Raw genomic sequence first — 16,390 nt, 5'->3', positions numbered from 1 at the left:
GCATTAGCTCGGTAATGCATGAATATCGCTGAGTTTTCAGCGATATTAATGCATTGCGGTCGTTTTTTATCGTATTTCCGATAAACCTTGATAATAGCAAGGTTTATCTGCGATAATTTCTGACGGTAAAAAAATCGTTGCTAAGCATCGTTAGGGATAAATATCGCTTAACTTTGGTAATATGCCCCAACGTCTGTTAACGTTCGATTCGAAGGAAATCAGGAAGTGTTGAAAAACATTGTCTGCGCCATCTTGTCTTTTTTCAAATGCCACACTTTTGTCGTGCACGGCAGCCATTTTAGATGCCTTGACCAGACCCACTCTGTGCACGCTGTCGATCCTTAGCATGGCTCCCCACCCTCGCAAGCATCTCACCCAGGCAGTGGTCACCCCCGCTCTCTGTCTTATGCATGGGTAATAAACCTCCCCCCATCTGCGCTGCTCTTCCCTGAGAATCACACCCTGTGCCCGCCCGACACCTCCCTTTCGCCCTATTCACTACCGCACCCTCTGACACTCCTTTTCCTCTGTGTCCGATTGTCCAGGCTGGTCCTAGGGTATCAGCTAGCCCTGCAGATGTAGTTTATGGCCACAGCTGTAAAGAATCACCCCTCTTCAAAGGAGTTATAGTAGATCAAGGCCCACACTCGATGAGATTCGTCACAGCAGAAGCGTTGCTATTATCTGAAAACCATCCTGTATTGTGATTGGGGAGGGGACCGAGCCTGAAGCGGAAGATTCCAGGGATGACTGTTTGTACATCAAAGTTTTTACAATTATGTGTCACATTAAAAATATATAGCACTCCGACAAAGTAGTAAGATTATAAAACTTTAATAATTTATAAATATATACAAGAAAACAAAAATAGTAATAACATATAAACATTTTTAGGGAAAAACAACGAAGTAGCGGTCGGCTGTGCGAATAGTCCCAACGCAGCACAACGTCCAGATTTCCGGCGTGGGGCGTCGCGGGGGGTGGGTCATCAGTAGCAAACTGTTGTGCGAATAGTTCCAAGGCAGCAGAACGCGTTGAAATCTAGATGACACGAAAGTGATGTCTAGTAAGTTGCCACCCAGCAAATAACGGCATGGGGCGTCGCGGGGGGTGGGTCATCAGTAGCAAACTGTTGCGCGAATAGTTCCAAGGCAGCAGAACGATGGCACCAAGGTGATGTCCAGTAAGTTGCCGCACTGGTTTTGGTATCCTACAATGCTGCTCCGAATAACGGCGTGGAGCGCCCCGGGGGAGGTGGCGTGAACGGGTCTCTCCAGGTGGAGTGTCATCTGTTGTAGTGGGGCGCCCCTTTACCGTTTCAGTTGCCATTCCGTCCGTTTTTGGTCCACTGTGTCAAAAGCCGCAATTCAGCTGAGTTGCGCCCACTCTTGCGGTGCAGCGATAGGCGGCTGTCACAGGACTCTCAAAATGGCGGCAGGCTGTTTCCTTTTTGGGCCTGGTCCACTGAAATGGCCCTGGGACACCTTGGAAATCGGACGCTTGTCTGCTAGGTCTTGGACCTCATTCTCGAAAGCGTCCCCTCCGCCTTGAGAATTCATCAAAAGTTTTGGGGGCTCCGACTCCTGCAGGCTTCTGGTGGGGAGCGGCTGCCATGATTGCTCGCGGAATGACCACGACTGAGCTACGAGATGGTGGTGCTTTCATGCTGACGCCAGCTTCAGTCTGAAACATCCAGAAACAAGGTGGGGCTTTCATCGTTTGGGGAAAAAAAAAAGTTTTCATCCTATGAAAAGTGTTGTTTTTAGGTCACATGATCAAGCCTTCCATCATTAGGAAACCAAAAGTAAAATGAACCAATGAAAAGTTTTATAAACAAGTCACATGACCTGTTATGCGGCATAGGGTGTAAAATTAGGAGAAAATACGTTGGCACGTGAGGCGGCGTCAGTAGCGGACCGATGTGCGAATAGGCCGAAGGCAACACAACGCGCCAAGATCTGGATGGCACCGAGGTGGTGTCCAGCAAGTTGCAGCACTGGTGTGGCCATCCTACAATGCTGAAAGTCGGCGTGGGGCGCCCCGTTGGCCTGTGAGTTTGCGTCAGTAGCGGACCGATGTGCGAATAGGCCGAAGGCAGCACAACGCGCCAAGATCCGGATGGCACCGAGGTGGTGTCTAGTAAGTTGTCGCACTGGTGTGGCCATCCAACAATGCTGAAAGTCGGCGTGGGGCGCCCCGTTGGCCTGTGAGTTTGCGTCAGTAGCGGACCGATGTGCGAATAGGCCGAAGGCAGCACAACGCGCCAAGATCCGGATGGCACCGAGGTGGTGTCTAGTAAGTTGCCGCACTGGTGTGGCCATCCTACAATGCTGAAAGTCGGCGTGGGGCGCCCCGTTGGCCTGTGAGTTTGCGTCAGTAGCGGACCGATGTGCGAATAGGTCGAAGGCAGCACAACGCGCCAAGATCCGGATGGCACCGAGGTGGTGTCTAGTAAGTTGTCGCACTTCTGTGGCCATCCTACAATGTTGAAAGTCGGCGTGGGGCGCCCCGTTGGCCTGTGAGATGGCGTCAGTAGCGGACCGATGTGCGAATGGGGCCAAAGGCAGCGCAACAATATTTTCTGATTTGAAGACACCACAAGGCGCTGAGATGCCAAGATCCGGATGGCACCGAGGTGGTGTCTAGCAAGTTGTGGCACTGGTGTGGCCATCGTACAATGGTAAAAGTCGGCGTGGGGCGCCCTGTTGGCCTGTGAGATGGTGTCAGTAGCGGACTGATGTGTGAATGGGGCCAAAGGCAGCGCAACAATATTTTCTACTATATTTTCGGAGTAGAAGACACCACAAGGCGCTGAGATGCCAAGATCCGGATGGCACCTAGGTGATGTGTAAGTTGCGGACGGATGTGCGAATGGGGCCAAAGGCAGCTCAACAATATTTTCTGAAGAGAATACACCACAAGGCGCTGAGATGCCAAGATCCGGATGGCACCGAGGTGATGTCTAAGTTGCGGACCGATGTGCGAATGGGGCCAAAGGTAGCGTAACAAGATTTTCTGTATGGAAGATACCACTAGGCGTTGAGATGCCAAGATTCGGATGGCACCGAGGTGATGTCTAGGAAGTTGTGCCACTGGTGTGGCCATCGTACAATGGTAAAAGTCGGCGTGGGGCGCCCTATTGGCCTGTGAGATGGTGTCAGTAGCGGACTGATGTGCGAATGGGGCCAAAGGCAGCGCAACAATATTTTCTGACTGACACCACAAGGCGCTGAGATGCCAAGATCCGGATGGCATCGAGGTGATGTCTAAGTTGCGGACTGATGTGCGAATGGGGCCAAAGGCAGCGTAACAATATTTTCTGTATGGAAGATACCACTAGGCGTTGAGATGCCAAGATTCGGATGGCACCGAGGTGATGTCTAGCAAGTTGGTGTGGTCATCCTACAATGCTGAAACTCGGCGTGGGTCACCCCATTAGCCTGTGAGATGGCGTCAGTAGCGGACCGATGTGCGAATAGGCCGAAGGCAGCACAACGCGCCAAGATCCGGATGTCACCGTGGTGGTTTCATAGTTGAGAGGCACTTCATCTGCAGTGGGGCGCCGAGATCCGGATGGCACCGAGGTGATGTCTAGCAAGTTGCTGTACTTGTGTGGTCATCCTACAATGCTGAAACTCGGCGTGGGTCGCCCCATTAGCCTGTGAGATAGCTGTTCTTTGGATTTGGGCCTGGTCCACTAAAATGGCCCTGGGACACCTAAGAACTCGAACGCTCGATTTTTTTTTCCTTTCCTGTACATGCAAAAAAAGGTAAATGCCCGGTATGTTACACGCTTCATCTGCCACGATGAACTCTCCAGAGGAACCGAAAAAATATATAGTTGTGGTAACTATACCATGCATCGTCATATGGAGAGGTGGCACCAATTAATTATAGTGCTGCATAAAAGAGAGATTTGGAGGAGAACCCCTGACCTGCTAGTACATTCATCAAAGAAGTGGCACTGAGAGCTTCAGAGGCAAGGGAAACGGTCCCAAATATTTAGAAGAACTTTGGAAAGATTAAAATGACATGTTTAGATTGTGGTAAATTAATTTCATGTGGGCAGATGAGTGTTACTCTAATAAATACAGCATATGAACATCATCATAGTCGATGGTTGGTAGAGACATTTTGACTATATCCTGGACCTGCCCGTCCTCGCCCAAAATGGCGCCGGAATAAATGGGACTCGTAACTCCTTGTTGTGTACTGGTTGCAGAACCTTGAAATCACGAGATACGTATGCAGTTTTGAAGCACATGGCGGGCGGGGACGAGAATTGATTGAATATTTCGACATCCCTATTGATATTAAGTTCTGATGTGTTATTGATTACTGTACTGTTGAAAATTCGAATTAACGTCACCCATGGTACTTGCCCGCAAATGTATATCTAGATAATTTTATTGTAACTGGCCCTGTCGTATTTTAATTATAAAATGTACGTCCACCGATTCCGTAACTGTTAGACACCTTAGTTTTTGCAACCTAATGGCCCGCCCGTTACGTTCCTCTACAGTGTAAATGTCTATTCATCATATACGATTACAGTTTGCTCCGTGGCAGGCCCACGTGGTTATAGGCTCGTATTTGTATAATGAAATTTTCACAATAAAGGTTTTTAAAAGAAAACATGGTAGTAGTGTATACATTGGTAAAGTTTTTAATAATAGTCACTGTTTTAGAATCATTAAAAGGCAAGTGAAATAAAGCAGACCAATTACATGAAGGGTAAAAGGTATAATACGAAGGAACGCAGTAAAGATAAATGGTCAAGGGCTGTTGTGTTTTCTATTCCTGCAACATAAAGTGATCGATAAGAATCTCATATTCAGGCGTATCGGCGACTAAGACAGCAGGTCGACCCTCTTTTGCTCAACGGCTCCGTCATGGGACGAAGAAACGCTCTTTTTCTCGAAAAAAGAATATATTTTACTTGCAGGACAGTTGTAAAATTTCCGGGAAAGTACATTAGCCTGGAACATTATAACATATATTTAAGAGAAAATAATGTTCGGAAGTAATTAAAAGCGTAATTTTTAGGTGATATGACCAAGGCTTTCATCATTAGAATAAGAAAAGTAAAATGAACCAATGAAAAGTTTTATTAACAAGTCACATGACTTGTTATGCTTACGTTACGCGCTGCGCGCCCCGGATGACTTCCGGATGCGCTAACGCGGCGCGTCATATGACGCATTACGCGACAACGCAGGTCCAGAATATAGTCAAAATGTCTCCACCAACCAGCGGTCGAAACACAACCCCTTTCAGCAGGCTAAATAGTTCTGTTAAATGACAACAGAAAGGACAGGCAACAAGAACCATCAGTCAAAGAGGGGAGGGCTAGTTCTTCTCTACCGGGTTACATTGGGGCGCTACCGGAACTGATCGAATTGGTAGTCTACAGTGTTTCTGGATGTTTCAGACCGAAGCTGGGGTTAGCATGAGAGCAGCACCATTTCGTAGCTCCGTTGTGGCCATTCCGCAACCAATCATGGCAGCCGCTCTTTATCGTTATTTTGGGCGGGGTGGGTGGCGGAGCCGAGCTGTTTTGCAGCCATCATTGTGTGGAGTTCAGTTCATCTCACTAGTTTTGTATTTGTCATGAGGGGTTGTTCCTAATGTTTCTATTTTAGCGAGGTCAAAAAGAGATCCCATTAGTGGCCTACTGATTTTGCTCGATTCCTTTTCTTTTTTTTTTACACGATTTTTCGTTATCTGCAAAGACTAAACAGAGTATTGCGACTCTGTGTTTGTTTGTAAATAGAGAATGAACCAAAGAGAACTAATTCTAAAACAGTAAATACTTGGATAACAATCAATCAAATGGAGAGAGAAGCAGGCACGACGGATTACAACGGGGGCAAAGGCCTGCGTTAACTACCTTTCACTATCTGCAAAGAGAGAGTACTCCTAATAGAAATGAGGGGGGGGGGCACCATTCAAAGCAGATCAGTGTGCATAAACACGAAAATGTTTTCACTTACCACGTACTTGACATTCGACAGCTTATGATATTTGCTATTAAAAAACCATTGAAATTCACTGAAAAAACCATAGGTTATAGACCATATATAGTTAGGAATTAGCATTTACAAAACCTTGAAAATTCACTGAAAAAACCATAGGTTATACACCATATATAGTTAGGAATTAGCATTTAAAAAACCTTATTTTACTCACACAAAACCATTGAAATTCCATATATAGTTAGTTGCACTAACTATATATCGCGCACCCGCAATCCACTGCTGATCATGTCACATATTACATCATTCATGACATGGTCAGTGACATCACTGATGACATCACTGATGACATCTCAAATGACATCACTGATGAGATCACTGATGACATCTCATTTGACATCAATGACCACATCACTGATGATATCATTCATGTGACAATACAATGCATCTCCTCACGTTTTAATATAACCTCTGTTTCACCCAGTGTTAAATACAGAGTATAATTTTTGAAACCATTGACACACCAATACTAGTTACTACATACGTACTCACTGATTCCTACGTCTACACACACATTCACTCATTCACCCATACAATCATTCATACATACAATCACTCATCTTTACAACACTATCATATGCACTCATACACCTATACAGACACTTACACTCTGCCACTCATCCATGGAGTTACTCACACACCTAGTCAGTCCTGTAAAGAATCAATCACACTTCCATTTTCTTGTCTATACAGTTAAACATAGAGCACCTTACATTTTCAAACATATACTAACACATACTTACTTTCTTATACAATCATTGATACAAGTACACATTGATCTGCACAGAGTCACACACCTCCCAGCCAGCCACACACACACTCAGTCTCCTATACAAGTACTTGGACAATCAATCAATAACCCATATAGTTAATCATATAGCTACTGATCAACACATGCAGCAGTTTACAGAACAACAGACATAATGATGCACAAATTAAGACAGTTTACTCACTAACCCATGCACTCAGTGAGACACATTTAATCACTCACTCATACATTCAGTCATGCACCTACTAAATCCTTCGTCCAGACACTTATACATCTACTCATTCTTCAATATGTAAAACATATTTAAACTTTACAGAAACACACAGTCACTGGATGATGTCATCAGTGATCTCATCAGTGATGTCATTTGAGATGTCATCAGTGATGTCATCAGTGATGTCATTTGAGATGTCATCAGTGATGTCATTTGAGATGTCATCAGTGATGTCATCAGTGATGTCACTGACCATGTCATGAATGATGTAATATGTGACATGATCAGCAGTGGATTGCGGGTGCGCGATATATAGTTAGTGCAACTAACTATATATGGAATTTCAATGGTTTTGTGTGAGTAAAATAAGGTTTTTTAAATGCTAATTCCTAACTATATATGGTGTATAACCTATGGTTTTTTCAGTGAATATATATATATATATATATATATATATATATATATATATATATATATGTATTTATATATATATATATATAGATACATAACTACATAGAAATGGTAAACATGTATAAGGAAAATAATAAAGAGATATACAAAAGTATTGTCACGGATTAAACTGGCAATCGGCTGCTCGCAGCTTTGTGTTTATCGAGGTATCGAATAATCCGTTGACCACCAGGAACCACGAGCCGGGATGAGCGGACCGAGCTATTTCAGCTCAACGGGGCGGGATGCCTCTATTTGGTAGCCCCTGTTTATTCGCGGTCTTGTGGCAACTGGTTGCTGTGGCACGAGGGGACTCGGGGCAGCGGCTGTGGACTTCGCCTGTTCAGAGGTTCCCCACACCACCCTTCTGCATGCCCGCACCGACCTATTGTCAAAACCCACTACCCTATGCCACCTACCCAGCCTGCCGCCACAGTGCATGTTGGGATTTGAAGTTCGCTTACCTTCATGAACATCTTCAGGTGTGCCGACAGCATAAAGGGGAGGGGCATTTTGTGCGAGCCATCACTGGAGCAGGAAGGAGCACATTGGTGCAGGACTCGTAACAGCACTGGGCGCTGAGGAAGGCCTAAATGGCCGAAATGCATTCGCCGTCGCTGTGGACAATTGAATAAAGCATGCTGTGATCCCTGATACCCCCTCTGGCCTCTGGTTTCTTCTTGGAGAAATGTGTCGGATTATTTACTACGCCGGCCAGAGGCGTATACGGATGGCCCTGCAGCATTAAGCGTCACGGATTAAACTGGCAATCGGCTGCTCGCAGCTTTGTGTTTATCGAGGTATCGAATAATCCGTTGACCACCAGGAACCACGAGCCGGGATGAGCGGACCGAGCTATTTCAGCTCAACGGGGCGGGATGCCTCTATTTGGTAGCCCCTGTTTATTCGCGGTCTTGTGGCAACTGGTTGCTGTGGCACGAGGGGACTCGGGGCAGCGGCTGTGGACTTCGCCTGTTCAGAGGTTCCCCACACCACCCTTCTGCATGCCCGCACCGACCTATTGTCAAAACCCACTACCCTATGCCACCTACCCAGCCTGCCGCCACAGTGCATGTTGGGATTTGAAGTTCGCTTACCTTCATGAACATCTTCAGGTGTGCCGACAGCATAAAGGGGAGGGGCATTTTGTGCGAGCCATCACTGGAGCAGGAAGGAGCACATTGGTGCAGGACTCGTAACAGCACTGGGCGCTGAGGAAGGCCTAAATGGCCGAAATGCATTCGCCGTCGCTGTGGACAATTGAATAAAGCATGCTGTGATCCCTGATACCCCCTCTGGCCTCTGGTTTCTTCTTGGAGAAATGTGTCGGAATATATATATATATATATATATATATATATATATATATATATATATATATAAATATATATATATATATATTTTTTTTTTTATTCTCCTATTAGAGAATATTGTCTTTAGGAACTAGTACGTTTTTGCAGACCAAGTCACGGGACCAAGGCGAGCTTCGTCGCCGAAACGCGTTGGGTTGCTTTCCGTGTTTGTATCACGATGCTGCAATATAATGAATAAATCTATTTGGAAAAGCGCAACATGGTTTGAAATTTGATCCCTGGTTTCTCGAGGCGAGTGCAGTTGACGTGGCTTTCTGCTACGTATTGTGGAGTGAAATATATATAAATATATATATATATATATCCTACTGGCAGTCACCAGTATGTAATTATAGTTAGGACCAAGTTTCCATGGAAAAAGAGTTTTTTGACCTGCCTATATCTTTGATGTCGTTTAACAAATCTTCAAGAATTTCTCCTGTGCTGAAATCTGATTGGCTGCCAGCACTTCCACCAAGAAGTGTTGGAAGCCATCTTGGGACTGATTAAAGATTTTAAAAAAGAGAAGGGGGCAGGGTGGGAATACCCTAACCCCTTATTGGACCAGGGGCCCTGCAGGGACCCGGCCAGGGGATTTATTTTTCTTTTTAAATTTGCTGAAAATTGCTATAGATCCCTGACTCCGGTGAAAATAAAAATAAAAATAAAAAGCTGACAGTTCCCGACAGCAAAAACACTAACTCTGCTTTCAGCAAGCGGGAGCTGCCAAAGTGTTCCCATTTGCAGGAAGCCGAGCTTACATATCTTTCCCTCCTGGCAGACATATGGACAGGAAAGAGATGAAAGGATTGCTGTCATACGAAGGAAGCTGCATTTCCAGCGGTTCCCGGTATGTGAGAACAATGCTATTTTCCACAGGAGGCTGGGAGCCATCTAAGATCTGGGGCCTGAGGCCCCCTCCGGTCCCATAGCACACTGGGTGGGCTTCAGGGCACCAAGAGAATCATGCCAGGCCCCGGAAAAATGTGGTCCCCAGGGCCATAATTGGCCTGAGGGGGCCGAGGATCAATAGGTTTGGGAACAAGGTTCATGCCTATATCATAGACTCCGATGTGCTTTCTTTTGGCACGACTGTTCATTTAGAGACACAAGGAGTTTAAGTCTTCAGTCTTTGCGTAATGACAGTTCAAGCGCCAAGATTGCAAGAAGGGTCCAGGGTTTAAGCACGTAAGAAGTACTGGAGTAAATCACAGGAAGTGAGGAAAAGTCTATTCTCTTTCAAGATACTGATACTCTGTCCTGCGTACTACTGTAGGAAGATTAGTGTGCACTAACCTGGTATCAAGAATTTTACCTTGTTCTTCCGCATGACTGAAGTTTGAAGAAGATCTTGAGGCTTCGACTCAGGGGGTCCAGAGTAGCTGTACAAGAGGGAGCGATGAGAAAGATGTCAGGAGAGCTGGAACCATAGGAACCACAGGTTCACTTGGACTTGAAGGAGACTGGAGTGCTTCTTGGTTCTGGCTGGATTTTTCAGGCGAGTGGGAAGGGTGAAGCTTTTTCTGCAGGGAGCGAGAACAGGCAACAACTCAGCTTTGGTCAGGGTTTATATACCCTCTAAAGGCGCAACAAATGTAGCCAGATCATGTGTGACACGTGTGGCATATGGCCTTGTGGAAGGTTCTTGAACCCTTGAAGTAAACCCGATTTAGTAGACTCGTTGTGACCTTACTGGAAGGGCCGGTGCATCTTGATGATCAGAACCAAATGTATCGTTTTCACTTGAAAGTGCATAATGGAAAACAACACCAATGCCTAAGCAACAGCGTGAGCAAGGCTTGCTATTGTCTCACTGGATTCTGGGGAAAGCTGGCAGGAACTCAAGCATAATTGAATCACGAGTTCTGGGGAACAGTTGTAAATACTCAAACACAATTAAATCACAGGTTCTGGGGGAAACTTGCAAATACTCAAGCACAATGAAATCGCGGGTTTTGGAGAACATGAGTCATGGTATCATGGCATTCCCTAAAGCACCACAGGGGTAAAGCAACATGAGTCTTGTGTGCTAGACTACTACACAGGAGGTGAGCCAAGAGGTTATGACAGAGAGGGCACAGTAGGGGGTTGTGACAGGCTGCATGTGGGGATTGGCCTCAACCAGGCCCTCTGACCAACCCCCACCATGCATAATCAAACGCCCTGCAAAGCTGGGTTAGATTAACACATGGCAGTTACATATTAATTTACGTTTAAAAAAAAATTGAAATTCCCTAAAGAATCAAAGAGTAAAGTAATGTTATAGTTAAGTGAAATGTTCAGCTTCAAACTCTAAAGACCAAAGAAATACACCAGTTATATTTAGAGTTATCTGAAGTAACTATAACTCGTCCCCTAAGGTAAATATAACTCACACCCTCGCCATGCACTGCTAATCACCCTAGATATTACTTCACTCTTGACACCTACTTTGACATCATTGATAGCATCACTGCACATGGCGGGGCACTAGTTATAGTTACCTCTAGGCACGAGTTATAATTACTTAAGATAACTAAGTACTATAACTGGTGATATTCGTGGATTTTAGTAGGGGTGGGCTGCACTTTTGGAGTTTTACTCTGCGCAATTCCGTGGAGTTACATAAAACTCTGCGAGATTCCGCAGAGTTCCGCCCATCTACTCCCTCATGCAAAACAAGAGATTTCCACTACACGCTTCTAGTAGCACAAGTAAACATTGACAGCTAGTGGCTAAAGGTATCATAGCAAATGATTTTGCCCCTTTATGTAAAAATCCTGTAGCTGCTGCCGTATCCATGTTTACTTCACTTCATATAACAACAAATTTGACTTGAAGGCTCCTTCTGCGCCATGAGGATCACCCCGGTGTTGCGCACTAATTCCACAATGACCCCAGCTCAGCTCAGCTTTCTCTCAGCTGCGATTCAAATCATGTGTAGATACGCGCCTCCCACACTGCATCACAAGTCACACCAGGAGCTCTGTACCCTATAGGGTTTAATGTCACACACTCACCTTGTTACCAGCTGATCAGAGTAAGAGCTCAGCCTCTAACTAAACTGGATGACCGTACTACTGCATGGCGAAAGAGCGCACATGCGCATGGCTGCAGGACTCATCATTTATACAGACATGCAAACAAAAAGCACTGATCGTCCAAGTCTCGTAGTCTGTCAATGGTTTCAAATAAAGATAGCATCAAAATACTCCGACCTGCTTCACCCTCACCCTTTGATTCATCAGTAGTTTCCCAAGAAATGACTTCCAAAACTGGAACACTAAGAGCAATCAGTGCTCATTGTTAGCCATTCCTGTGAAAGGCTTAAAACTTCTGACTTCTACAGCAAAAGGCTTCATAATGCAGAAACTAAGATATTACTCTGAGCAGAGCTGAATGTAGGTTTTAAGTCCTGTTGTTTTTGTTCCCTGCATACAAGTTATGAACTGAGGTATTTAAAGTGACCAGGTGCATAGTAGGTCTAGGGTGTACAGTGATGTAAAACAGATGATATACTTGCAGGTAACGCAATATCTCATCAGTCCATGGCACCGCCACCCAGGGAAGGGGTTGAAGGCGGTGGGGGCATTGTCAAGGAGCAGGTGGGGGAGAGCACTTATGAAGCCCCTCAGTCGTGATCCTTTTTAAATCCCACTCTTGGCTGGCAGCAGTGCCTCTTTCTCTGCCCCCTGCAGGGTAGTCAGCTAGAAATGGAAAGTCGAGAAGCAGGCGCTTGACAGAGCAGACCACATCAGGGATGGAAGCTCAAGTGGGACTCAAGTGATTTGCAAAGGTGGAGCCAGTAGTGTGGCAAGGATGTCATGGGCCCTGGTGCAAGGAAAGAAGCACCGCTGGTTGCTACTGGGGTAGCAAAATAAAGCAATTATCACAGTTAAATGGACTCCCAGGGTTCTGGGCCCTGGTACCACTGCACCTACTGCACCAATGGTAGCTATGCCTCAGGGTGGAGCAGACACCTGCTCCATTTTTAGATCGAGGACCGAAAGGCTGCGCTTGCGCAGTCTCCGGGAGGAGATTTAATGTTTTGGAGTATGGGGGCTTGAACCCGCCTCTCTACTCCATTCTCCTCCATTGGCTGGCTTCCTAAACGGAGGCCAGCCATTGGAGGAGAGGGGAGTCACTCCAATAAAGCCCCGTCTCTTTTGGATTAGGGGGTGTTTTTTTGCGTTCTTTCGACTGTGACATCATCCGTCACTCAGAACGGCAAAAACACGCCTCCGAATCCGAAATTTTCGGATGCTTGCGGCCGCCATTTTGCGGTCGCCTAAGCTGCTCTCTTCCAGTAAGTCCTTGCTGCGTGCATTTGTGTGTATCTGTCATGTGCCCCGGCTGCCCGCAGCTCACTGCGGCCTCTTAGAGCTGTCGCCTAAGCTGCTCTCTTCCAGTAAGTCCTTGCTGCGTGCATTTGTGTGTATCTGTCATGTGCCCCGGCCGCCCGCAACTCACTGCGGCCTCTTAGAGCTGTTCTGCTGTGCCGCCCCGTCTTGCCTTCACATCTCCCCCAGCCGGACCTCGGCTCTTCCCCTGTGCCCCGGCCGCCCGCAGCTCACTGCGGCCTCTTAGAGCAGGGGCGACCCGCCCTCTCCGGGACACAATGCAGCAGCAGCCCGAGGCCCCACCTGAGGTGAGGAAGATGGCGCAGCCGGCGCCCGCAGTGCCCAGGAGGGTCAGCGCCACGGGATCCGCCTCAGGGGGGCCAGCTGAGCTTGGACGAGCCGCTGCTGGGCCCGCAGCCCCCGCAGAGCCTGGGCCTGCAGCCCCCACTTCAGACCACTGGGACTAAAAATAAGAGTGGCTTCCAGATCACTAGTGTGACCCCGGCGCAGGCCTCAGCCAGCCTGAGCTCCAACAACAGCATTGCCGAGTAAAAGGAGAGCTACGACGACCTGGACGAGTCACACACCGAAGAGCTGTCCTCCTCCGAGATCCTAGACGCCTCCCTCTCCCGGGCCACAGACCTAGGCACGCCGGGGCGCAGCTCATCCGAGGAGAACCTCAGCAATCTGCAGGAGGCCGACACTGCAGCAGGGATACTTGGAGACCGGGGCATAGAGTGCCACCTTGCCTGCACAATCGCACCCGCCTGAAGGAGGCTATGGACAGGACAGCAAAAGCCGGGCTACCAACCTCCATTGAACCCTTCGGCTGGTCATAATATGGGGGCCGTGCCTTCAGTGCACCAACAACCCCCTATTCACAGCCTGTACAGACTCTGCCCCAGCAGCTCCACTATGCAGCCCAGCAGCATATTCCCTCCGCCCTCATCCCTCAAAGCCATGCCATGTCGGCTGCTCAGACTACTGTTATAGGGAGAGTGGCCAATTACTTGCAGCACCCCCATAAGCTGCAGACCTCAGTAGCGCCAGGAGAGCCAGGGCTCCCGGCCCACGGGCACAATCTTTCGTCACACATGCAATCAACAGCTGCACAAGCACAATCCACGGCCTCTGCTATAACTGCTGCACATGCACCCACGATGATGCCCACGTCAGTGGCCAGCAGTCAGGATGTGCCCCAGCAAATACATCTTCCCCCTGCAACGCCTGTCAGTCACAGCGTAGGTCAATCCTTAAATCTGCCCACTGCGTCGCAGTCCAGTCATAATGTGGCAGTGGGTCAGCACATGAACCTGCCCTCCACGGCGCAGCAAGCACCAGCAGCTATTAACCAAGGAATACCCTCCGTTATGCAGCAGAGTGCCCCCACTCTGACTACACCTCTCCTGCGGCGCTTCAGCCCCAAGGGGTGCCGATGGGCCCGCAGGGTCTTCCTCAGCAACTGGTCATGGCAGCGCAGAACGCCCCCGTTCCCGCAAAACCCCAGGCTCAAGGATTGGAACCCGTGCTTCAAGGAATGAGTAATCAGCAGATCCCGGCAGTCAGCTCAATTCCCCCTGCCTCAGCCGCTGTTAGCCAGATCAGCTTGACAGCTTCTGCTGGTGTGGGCCCCGCACCTGTCATGTCCCAGCCCCCCACTGTACATAACGGGGCTCAGGGTGTTGCTCACTATCCTGCCAGTGTACCGGTGTCTCAGCACATGCCACACCAGATACATACCTCTAAGTTCTGCTCAATTCTTTGCGCCCTCACTCATCCAGTCAGTGGCAAATCAGATTGCAGATGCAAGGCGTCTTATGGAGCACTCGGTGGCCGGTTTGCCGCAGTCCATCATCGCCGAAGGCATTTCAGGAATAGGCAGTTCAACTTCTTTGGAAGAGAGTGGTGGCAGTCTAGCGGGTCCTGGTCAGCTTCTTCCCTTGAAGTCGTTACCTCTGGTCGATGGCGAGGATGACAGGTAAGGCCATGTGATGGCCTTGGTGTACCCTCTTCCCTTTCACAATTTGGTTGACTCGGTGATGGCGTGTCCTTTGACTTCGAAAACACTCTCCAGTACTCTCCTTTTGTGCCTTCTGTTTTGTGCTTACAGTATTGGGTGGGATTGTGCATCTTGCTATGCATCAGGGTTTAATTTTGTAGATCTGAACCCTAATTTAATACTACTATGTTAAAAAAGATTTATACATCGGTTAACTTTGGACGGCACTTTTTGGATGTCCTTAACTCCATTTAAACTGCTTTTAGAAACAGTGGGGCATATTACCAAGCAATAGCGATAATTATCGCTATTGCTTGGTTAGCGGTAAAAAAATATCGCCGAGCACCGAGGATTTTTACCGCTGAGATACCTTGATATTATCAAGGTTTATCTCCAAAGCGGTAAAAATCCTGCGAAATGCATGAATATCGCTGAAAAATCAGCAATATTCATGCATTATCGTGACAATGCTCTTAGCCATGTTATCCACCTTCCAATGGATAACATGGCTAAGAACTGCTTTTAGCAGGCGTTAGCTTTTGGAGATATTCGCGCTTAGCGCGAATATTTCCAAAAGTTGTTAATAGGAGTTAGAGATGTTAGCGACTGTTTTCAGTCGCTAACATCTTGGCATGCCCACTTTGCATGTCATTAGCGATAATTATCGCTGACATGCAAAGTGGGCCCCTAAATGCCCGCTATCGCCTACAAGCTGTCGCTAACTGGTGTTAGCGACAGCTTGGTAATAGGGCGATAAAATTATCGCCGCATTAGCGGGAAAAAGTCCTGCTAATGCGGCGATAATGCCCTTGGTAATATGCCCCAGTGTGTCTTAAAGCACACGTTTCCGTCACTGCTAGGTACTGCTGTGTGTTTGTGATGCGACACAAACTTCCAGAAGTAAAGTGCAATTTGGGGTTCAAGTGATTGCAGGTCATGTTTATTTCTGTAGCCCAAACTCCAGCACATGGGCACCAGAACACTTTCGAACAAAAAAAGCAATGTGTTCACAACTGCAGTCGACGGAGAAAGTAATTAGGCTATTCTCACAGAAAGGTGAAGGCAAAGAAAAGTGGAGGCCTGTCATAATTCTTGATGGTGAATGTTCCATGCTCACAAAACAGCTGAAGATGTGGTTTGATTTCATGTTATTTGGTCTCGATTCACAAAGCCTTTTCTATGAATAGGTCTGTCTAATTCCTTACTCGCGTGAGTTACCTCAAATAGCCAGACATGATTCACCAATCATTCT

General features: G+C 47.2%; 1 pseudogene; it reads left to right on the top strand.

The window, feature by feature from the left end:
• Positions 1-15,121, top strand: part of LOC144762281 (TSC22 domain family protein 1-like) — a 140,052-nt pseudogene extending 124,931 nt beyond the window's left edge.
• Positions 15,122-16,390: the final 1,269 nt, after the last annotated feature.

This window comes from Lissotriton helveticus, chromosome 6, assembly GCF_964261635.1.
Source record: "Lissotriton helveticus chromosome 6, aLisHel1.1, whole genome shotgun sequence".
Classification (NCBI taxonomy): Eukaryota; Metazoa; Chordata; class Amphibia; order Caudata; family Salamandridae; genus Lissotriton; species Lissotriton helveticus.
Note: the sequence above shows the minus strand (reverse complement) of the source record. Positions and strands in the feature narration are given on the sequence as shown.